This window comes from Hordeum vulgare, chromosome 7H (assembly GCF_904849725.1).
Source record: "Hordeum vulgare subsp. vulgare chromosome 7H, MorexV3_pseudomolecules_assembly, whole genome shotgun sequence".
NCBI lineage: Eukaryota > Viridiplantae > Streptophyta > Magnoliopsida > Poales > Poaceae > Hordeum > Hordeum vulgare.
In genome coordinates this window covers 19784479-19792294 of record NC_058524.1, presented here as the reverse complement: position 1 = coordinate 19792294, position 7816 = coordinate 19784479, and the positions used below count along the sequence as shown (strand labels likewise).

The window sequence follows — 7816 nt, the reverse complement described above, 5'->3', positions numbered from 1 at the left end:
GTACACCAAGTTTTGGGTGAAGTACTCTACATGGAACATATACCAGTAGTCATCCCAGATTCAATCAAACTTGTGCATTGATTCTATTCATTATGAATCTTACGAATCAAGGATAGAAGATAATCACAAAGCTTCTTTAATCTACTTATTGATCCAACATGTACAATAGGTCATGCATTATAATAAGTGTTGTGACATGATCACTCTTTCCTCTAGGCCATTCTGGTGTATGAGTGTGACGGGCATCCATTAAGGTCGTAAACAATGTTATTGACAATAATTGCACGTCTATATGAGATGCGTGCACCGCCATTACTATTTAATTATTCGTGTTTGTGTGCTGGATGTAAAACCAGACCACAAAAATAAAGAATTGTTCATTCAATACCTTCGTGCAATGTGGCATGTCTGGTGTCACCATGGAATACTTCCTATAAATAGAGAGCATCCGAGACTAGATTCATCAGTTGGTTTTCTCATAAATACATACAAGGTGAATATGGAATCCATAAGTCCTAAGAGTATCATTATTGGAGTGCTCATGCTAGGACTAGTCCTTCAACAGACCCATATAGAGGCCAAGAGCTGTTGTTGTTCCACCACGACAAGAAACTGCTATAATGTATGTCGTGTCACCGGTTCCTCTCGGCCTACATGTGCAAGCTTATGTGGTTGCAAGATTTTGGAAAAATGTGTGCCTCCATGTGACCGCTTCAACCTTTTCACGGACGCAGGTAAATTCTGAATCCATCCTTCTCGTTATCGTTCATATCATGAGTAAAAATTTCCATTTACATACATATTTGTTTTATAGACGAAGCAAAATCCATTGAGTTCTGCAAGTTGGGTTGCATGTCCACATTGTGCGGGAACATCAACGCTGGTAAGCTAAAGACGTTATGGACCATTCGTTGCATATTATTATTCACTTGGAGTTAGTGATTGTTTCTAATGGAAACAATTCTCCACTTAGTTGTTGCGAGTCAAGAAGTGAACGATGTCAAAGATCATTGCAAAACTGGATGCTACCATCTCTGCACTAAGGATTATGAATTTGGCGAAGTCCTTGCTTAAGAAAGTGTGACAGTCGACATTTCATGTTGAATATACGGGAGTGTCAATGTTATATTGAATAACTGGATAACATGTTCAATCCAGTGTGTCAATTTATTTCTCCTTGTAAGTGTCTCGGTGATGCGATATTATTGATAATTAATGTGCTCATCGTTTTGTAAGAAACGTATGTCATATCCAATATAATGTGATGTATTATTATAATGTGTGGTTGTGTGGTAAATGATAATTTAATTATTATCTCCTTTTCCATTTATATTACTAGTCATCAACCAGTGCGACTGCACGACCTCGTCATTCATCTTTCAAATCATTTGGAGGAGTGTTATTGTTTGAGCATCAGAAGGTCATATCAAAATTTGAAATCATTAGGACATATCTAGACAGTACCTCCTTCATAAAGTTCCTTTCTGGACAAACACTTTGGAAATTAGCTGAGAAATATTTACTAGGCTAATGATGCTAAATTTTGACATGATGCCCTAATATGGATAGGAAAGAGTCCACAAAATTTTTGACGAAAAACACGAATGTAGAAATGACACTTCCTTCACAAAGTGTTGTTCATGGCAGTATAGGAAAAGGCATATCCTTGTATTATTTTTGAACTAGACAAGGAAATATTTTGACATACTTGAGGAATATATGACCCAAACAATTTACAAGAATTACTTGGGAATTTGGGACTGACAAAAATATTGTTTGCTTCAAAACTAAGAAAAAATAGGATTTATTCCTTTATTAGAAAAAGGAATATTACCACAAAAAAGAATTTGACTATGGGAAAAGATGGAAATGAAATGATATTGGGAAGCATTTGAGAATGACAAGTCACTTTTGGAGACTAGGAAGAGATGATCTTCCCAAGATTCCAGGCCATAGAGCCCAATAAAAGATAGTTCAACTAAATTCCAGGACTTAGTGGAAGCACAAGGAGGCATTTTATTCTACAACTAATTTCCACACATACCAATTTATTTCAAATATACACGCAATATGCAAGATATGTGTAGATACAACATGACATCATAACATAACAGTACACCACAATATATATTTAGAAAGCTCTGAACAGCCAATGTAGTATAATGTTACAATGAGGGGGTCACATGGCCCAACATTCAGACGATACAAACATCAAGCAGAAGTTACATGTGTGGGTCCAGAATCTACTATAAATGGACGGAAGAGCGTGGAAAGCTACAACGACCCAACCAAAGGAGCCAGACCACTATCTGGGTTACCAATCTAATCCTTCGATGTCAACATCAATATGAAAACATAAACTAAAAAACGTCTATCTCTGCAAAAATATAAATAACCAACAGTTGAATCATGTTGTCCTAATGCATTGAAATGAGAGGAAGAGCGAGATAGTGGGATTGTATCGAAATGTTCAAGGGGGTTGCTTTCTTGACAGTTCCGAAGATAACCATGAGTCTTCAATAGTGTCAACGATCACAATGTCGGAACCATCACCTACCAACAGGGAACAACACCAGCAAAGAGAAAAAGAACAAAATTTACTTCACGAAAATGCAACACTATGATGTATGAACGTGACATGGCAATATGATGTTGTTTGCGCTAATGAATCTAGCGACAAGATTAAATGAAGTTGGTTCGAACCAAAGGTTCAAAGTCAAAGTCCATATGTGATTATTTAAATGTCATTTATTTGAATGTCCTAAAAAGAGGACATACGTTGATCTAAAATGCATGAAAATGCCATAAATAGATTCATTGGAATATTATGTTAATTCTTCATATATAATTTAATTTCATGTGAGTTACGTTTTAATTTCTATGATTTTCCGAAATGCCATAAACAGATTCATTGGAATTTTCAAATTTTATAACATTTTCTGAAATGTAATATTGTGTTCATATTTATTGTAATTTCTTAGACTCACATGTGACCCTGCTAGTCATTAAATCCATCCCAATTAACTTTCAACTGTAACAGAATTGACTATTTCTGCCACATCATCCTCACATATGAACCCTCCTTCTCATAAACTCTTTTAAAATGCATGAGCTAGTCACTAACACTAGTCACTAACGGGAAGCCGTAGCTATTTGTAACTACTTATTCCAAAAGCAATAGATTTTTATTAAGTCGTGTGAATCATATTTACAAACTAACAAGATCATCAATGTATCATGAGAATCATCAAAATATATATCATAGTTCAAAATATAGGCCTAAGTTACACACGTAAAAATGAAATCGTAACTCACCTCGTAATAAACAGAAAGCAGTACTGAATATTTGGCTTTCCTTTCAGCAGAGAGCCATTAACATGCAATGGTACAAATGAGATCGAGTGAAAAATATAATATTTATACCATGAAAAGCATCAAAACAAAAATCTACTAAAAAGATAAGAAAACATAAGGTATCGACTTAAAGAGTGGCATGAGTCAGTGTTAATAATTGATCCGAACATTTTGGTTATCACGACAGAAAAGGTAAAGCATCTTGGTTTTCTTATGCTTAGATTATTTGTTCTTTGTTTAGATGTTGATGGCGATGTACACATTAATATTGTTTTGGTTTTTTGTACGCAAGAATAATCTATGCATCTAAGTGTACTTTCTTGGATGTTGCATTTTTTCATTATTATTTTCAATATTGTAAGGTCGTAAATAATTGACCCCATCACCTAACCATACATGGGTGGTTTCTAGCCGGCCCCTTACATGCACGTATGTAGTACAACAAACAAGTGCTGGTTAATAAATGAAATATCATCCTTCGATCGGTAGGTACTATATGTCTATCATGTTACGACGCTATACAAGAGATGGTCCTAAACTAACTCAACACCCAAATGAAGTAATAGATTAATTGGTAGTATGCCAAAGAGGTCACACCAATCTGATTCATGTTTTTTCGTGCGTACATTGATGGGGATGCTAGAAATATACAATTAATGAACGGAAGCTTGTTATGTTGAATCATGTAGTTTTGAATATATGGAGTGGTATGTGTCAATAAGTTAGTGGAATAAAACATCTATACCTACTATGAAAATAAATATGTACGTACGCATCGTTCCACTTGGTCCTACCGTCACGCCATAGTTATCAATATAGTTGCGCGTGGCTGGAAAAAAATCGCTTGCGTGGTACTCGAATACACGAGCCCCCATGAGGGATGCCAAAGTAATGCTCGAGTGACCAAGTGATACATGACATGTTTTTGATTACAAGACATGATTTCATTGATACTATTAGAAGTGTAGGACGTATACCCTGATAAAAAGAAACACAAGGGACTCATTGAATTTTGCAGCTATAGTCCCATCTAGGTTGCATAGAGGGAATCCCACAGATTCAAATATTCTTTGCAAGTTGTTTCGAACATCAAGAGGCCACTAAGGAAATCAAAGAACGGAAAAAAGAAATAAACTCTTGATTGAGGGATACTCGGGCTTCTGTGCATGGTGACTTGGCAATTAGATCGCAATAAAGGAGGGGGGTTTGTAGGCTCTTGGGCTTTCATAGATTACTATTAAATGGGAATATGTTCTACCCCATATAAAGGAAAAGAAAAAAAAACATGGACAACGTGTCCACGACTAGTTACAAAATACCAAAAAATGCAATATGGATTTGCTTAGGACCATTTAGAGCTTTGCCTACATGCGTATATGTACAAGATGTTAATGCAAAATATTTTTGGATAATTACAATGGTGTTATAATGTTAATATATTTAGGTATGTTGTAACTTTTGGGACAACTGATATTTTCTTGTGCTAAAATTTCTATGCTTCTGATTCATATTAATCATTGCTGCTTTAGTACAACTTTAGTAATTAATATGTAGTAGAGAGAGTATTATCTGAAACCATTTGGTGTTCATGAAAGAAAAGGTTAGGCATCTTGGGTCTCTTATGGTTATATTTTTTGTTTGTTTTATACATGTTGGTGATGATGTACGCGATAACGACAGAATATTCTATGTGACTATGTGTAATTTCTTGGCTCTCAATTTTTTTCATTAGTATTTTTTATTATCTAAGCACAATATTTATCGGCCCAACATCTAAGCATGCATGTGCGGTTGTTAGACGACCCCTTTCATAGACGTATGTAGTAGAACAAACAAGTGGTGGTTAACAAATCAAATATCATCGTACTATTGTTAGATAATGTTCTCTCTATGTTGTTACGATGCTATATACGGGTTGGTCCTAAACGAACCCAACAACCCAAATGAAATAATAGATTAATAGGTACTATGTTTCACAGGTCACACAAATCCAACTCATAATTTCTCGTGCATACATTGATGGGTATGCTCAAAAAATACAGTTAATGAGAAAAAACTTGTTATATTCGCTCATGCTGTTTTAAATATGTGCAGTCATATGTGTCGATAAGTCGGTTGAAGATTACATAAATAATAATCAAATTTGAGTCGATGGTAGAATCATAAAAATTATCAAGAGTACACCAAGTTTTAGGTGAAGTACTCTACATGGAACATATACTAGTAGTCATCCCAGATTCAATCAAACTTGTGCATTGATTCTATTCATTATGAATCTCATGAATCAAGGATAGAAGATAAGCACAAAACTTCTTTAATCTACTTATTGATCCAACATGTACGATAGGTCATGCATTATAATAAGTTTAGTGACGTGATCACTCTTTCCTCTAGGCCAGCCTGGTGTATGAGTGTGACTGACATGCATTAAGGTCGTAAACAATGTTAATGACAATAATTGCACGTCCATATGAGATGCCTGCACTGCCATTACTAGTTAATTATTCATGTTTGTGTGCTGGAAGTAAAACCAGACCACAATAATAAATAATTGTTCATTCAATACCTTCGGGCAATGTGGCATGTCTGGTGTCACCATGGAATACTTCCTATAAATAGAGATCATCCTAGACTAGATTCATCAGTTGGTTTTCTGATAAATACATACAAGGTGAATATGGAAACCATAAGTCTTAAGAGTATCATTATTGGAGTACTCATGCTAGGACTAGTCCTTCAACAGACCCATATAGAGGCCAAGAGTTGTTGTTGTTCCACCACGACAAGAAACTGCTATAATGTATGTCGTGTCACGGGTTCCTCTCGGCCTACGTGTGCAAGCTTATGTGGTTGCAAGATTTTGGAAAAATGTGTGCCTTCATGTAACCGCTTGAACCTTGTCACAGACGGAGGTAAATTCTGAATCCATGCTTCTCGTTATCGTTCATATCTTGAGTAAAAATTCCATTTACATACATATTTCTTTTATAGACGGCGCAAAATCCATTGAGTACTGCAAGTTGGAATGCATGTCCTCATTGTGCGGGAACATCAACGCTGGTAAGCGAAATACATTATGGGCCATTCGTTGCATATTATTATTCACTTCGAGTTAGTGATTGTTTCTAATGGAAACAATTCTCCACTTAGTTGTTGCGAGTGAAGAAGTGAACGATGTCAAAGATCATTGCAAAACTGGATGCTACCATCTCTACACTAAGGATTATGAATTTGGCGAAGTCCTTCCTTAAGAAAGTGTGACAGTCGACATTTCATGTTGAATATACGGGAGTGTCAATGTTATATTGAATAACTGGATAACATGTTCAATCCAGTGTGTCAATTTATTTCTTCTTGTAAGTGTCTCGGTGATGCGATATTATTGATAATGTGCTCATCGTTTTGTAAGAAACGTATGTCATATCCAATATAATGTGTTGTATTATTATAATGTGTGGTTGTGTGGTAAATCATAATTAAAATATTTTCTCCTTTTCCATTTATATTACTAGTCATCAACCAGTGCGACTGGACGACCTCGTCATTCATGTTTCAAATCATTTGGAGGAGTGTTATTATTTGAGCATCAGAAGGTGATAAAAAAATTTGAAATCTTTAGGATATGCCTAGACAGTACCTCCTTCACAAAGTTCCTTTCTCGAGAGACACTTTGGAAATTAGCTGAGAAATATTTAATAGGCAAATGATGCTGAATTTTGACATGCTGCCGTAATATGGATAGGAAAGAGTCCACCAAATTTTTGACGGAAAACACGAATGTAGAAATGACACTTCCTTCACAAAGTGTTGTTCATGGCAGTATAGGAAAAGGCATATCTTTGTATTATTTTTGAACTAGACAAGGAAATATTTTGACATACGTGATGAATATATGATCCAAACAATTTATGAGAGTTATTTGGGAATGTGGGGGAGACAAAAATATAGTTTGCTTCAAAACTAAGAGCAAATTGGATTTATTCCTTTATTAAAAAAAGGAATATTACCATCAAAAAGAATTTGGCTATGGGATAAGATGGAAATGACATGATATTGGGATGCATTTGAGAATGACAAGTCACTTTTGGAGACTAGGAAGAGATGATCTTCCCAAGATTCCATGCCATAGAGCCACAGAAAAGATAGTTCAACTAAATTCCACTACATGGAAGCAAAAGGAGGCATTTTATTATAGAGCTAATTTCGACACATACCAATTCATTTTAAATATACACGCAATATGCAAGATATGTGTAGATACAACATGAAATCATAACATAACTGTACAACAAAATATATATTTAGAAGGCTCCGAAGAGCCAATGTAGTATAATGTTACAAGCAGGGGGTCACATGGCCCAACATTCGGACGATACAAACATCAAGCAGAAGTTACATGTGTGGGTACAGAAATCTACTATAAATGGATGGAAGAGCCTGGAAAGCTACAACGGCCCAACCA

General features: G+C 35.4%; 1 long non-coding RNA gene across 1 annotated transcript; it reads left to right on the top strand.

Moving 5' to 3' along the window:
- The first annotated feature begins 460 nt into the window (after window positions 1–460).
- Window positions 461–1278, top strand: LOC123412508. The gene is made up of 3 exons (XR_006613527.1): window positions 461–734; window positions 815–883; window positions 974–1278. It is a non-coding gene; the product is annotated as an uncharacterized LOC123412508 (long non-coding RNA).
- The last annotated feature ends 6538 nt before the right edge of the window (window positions 1279–7816 follow it).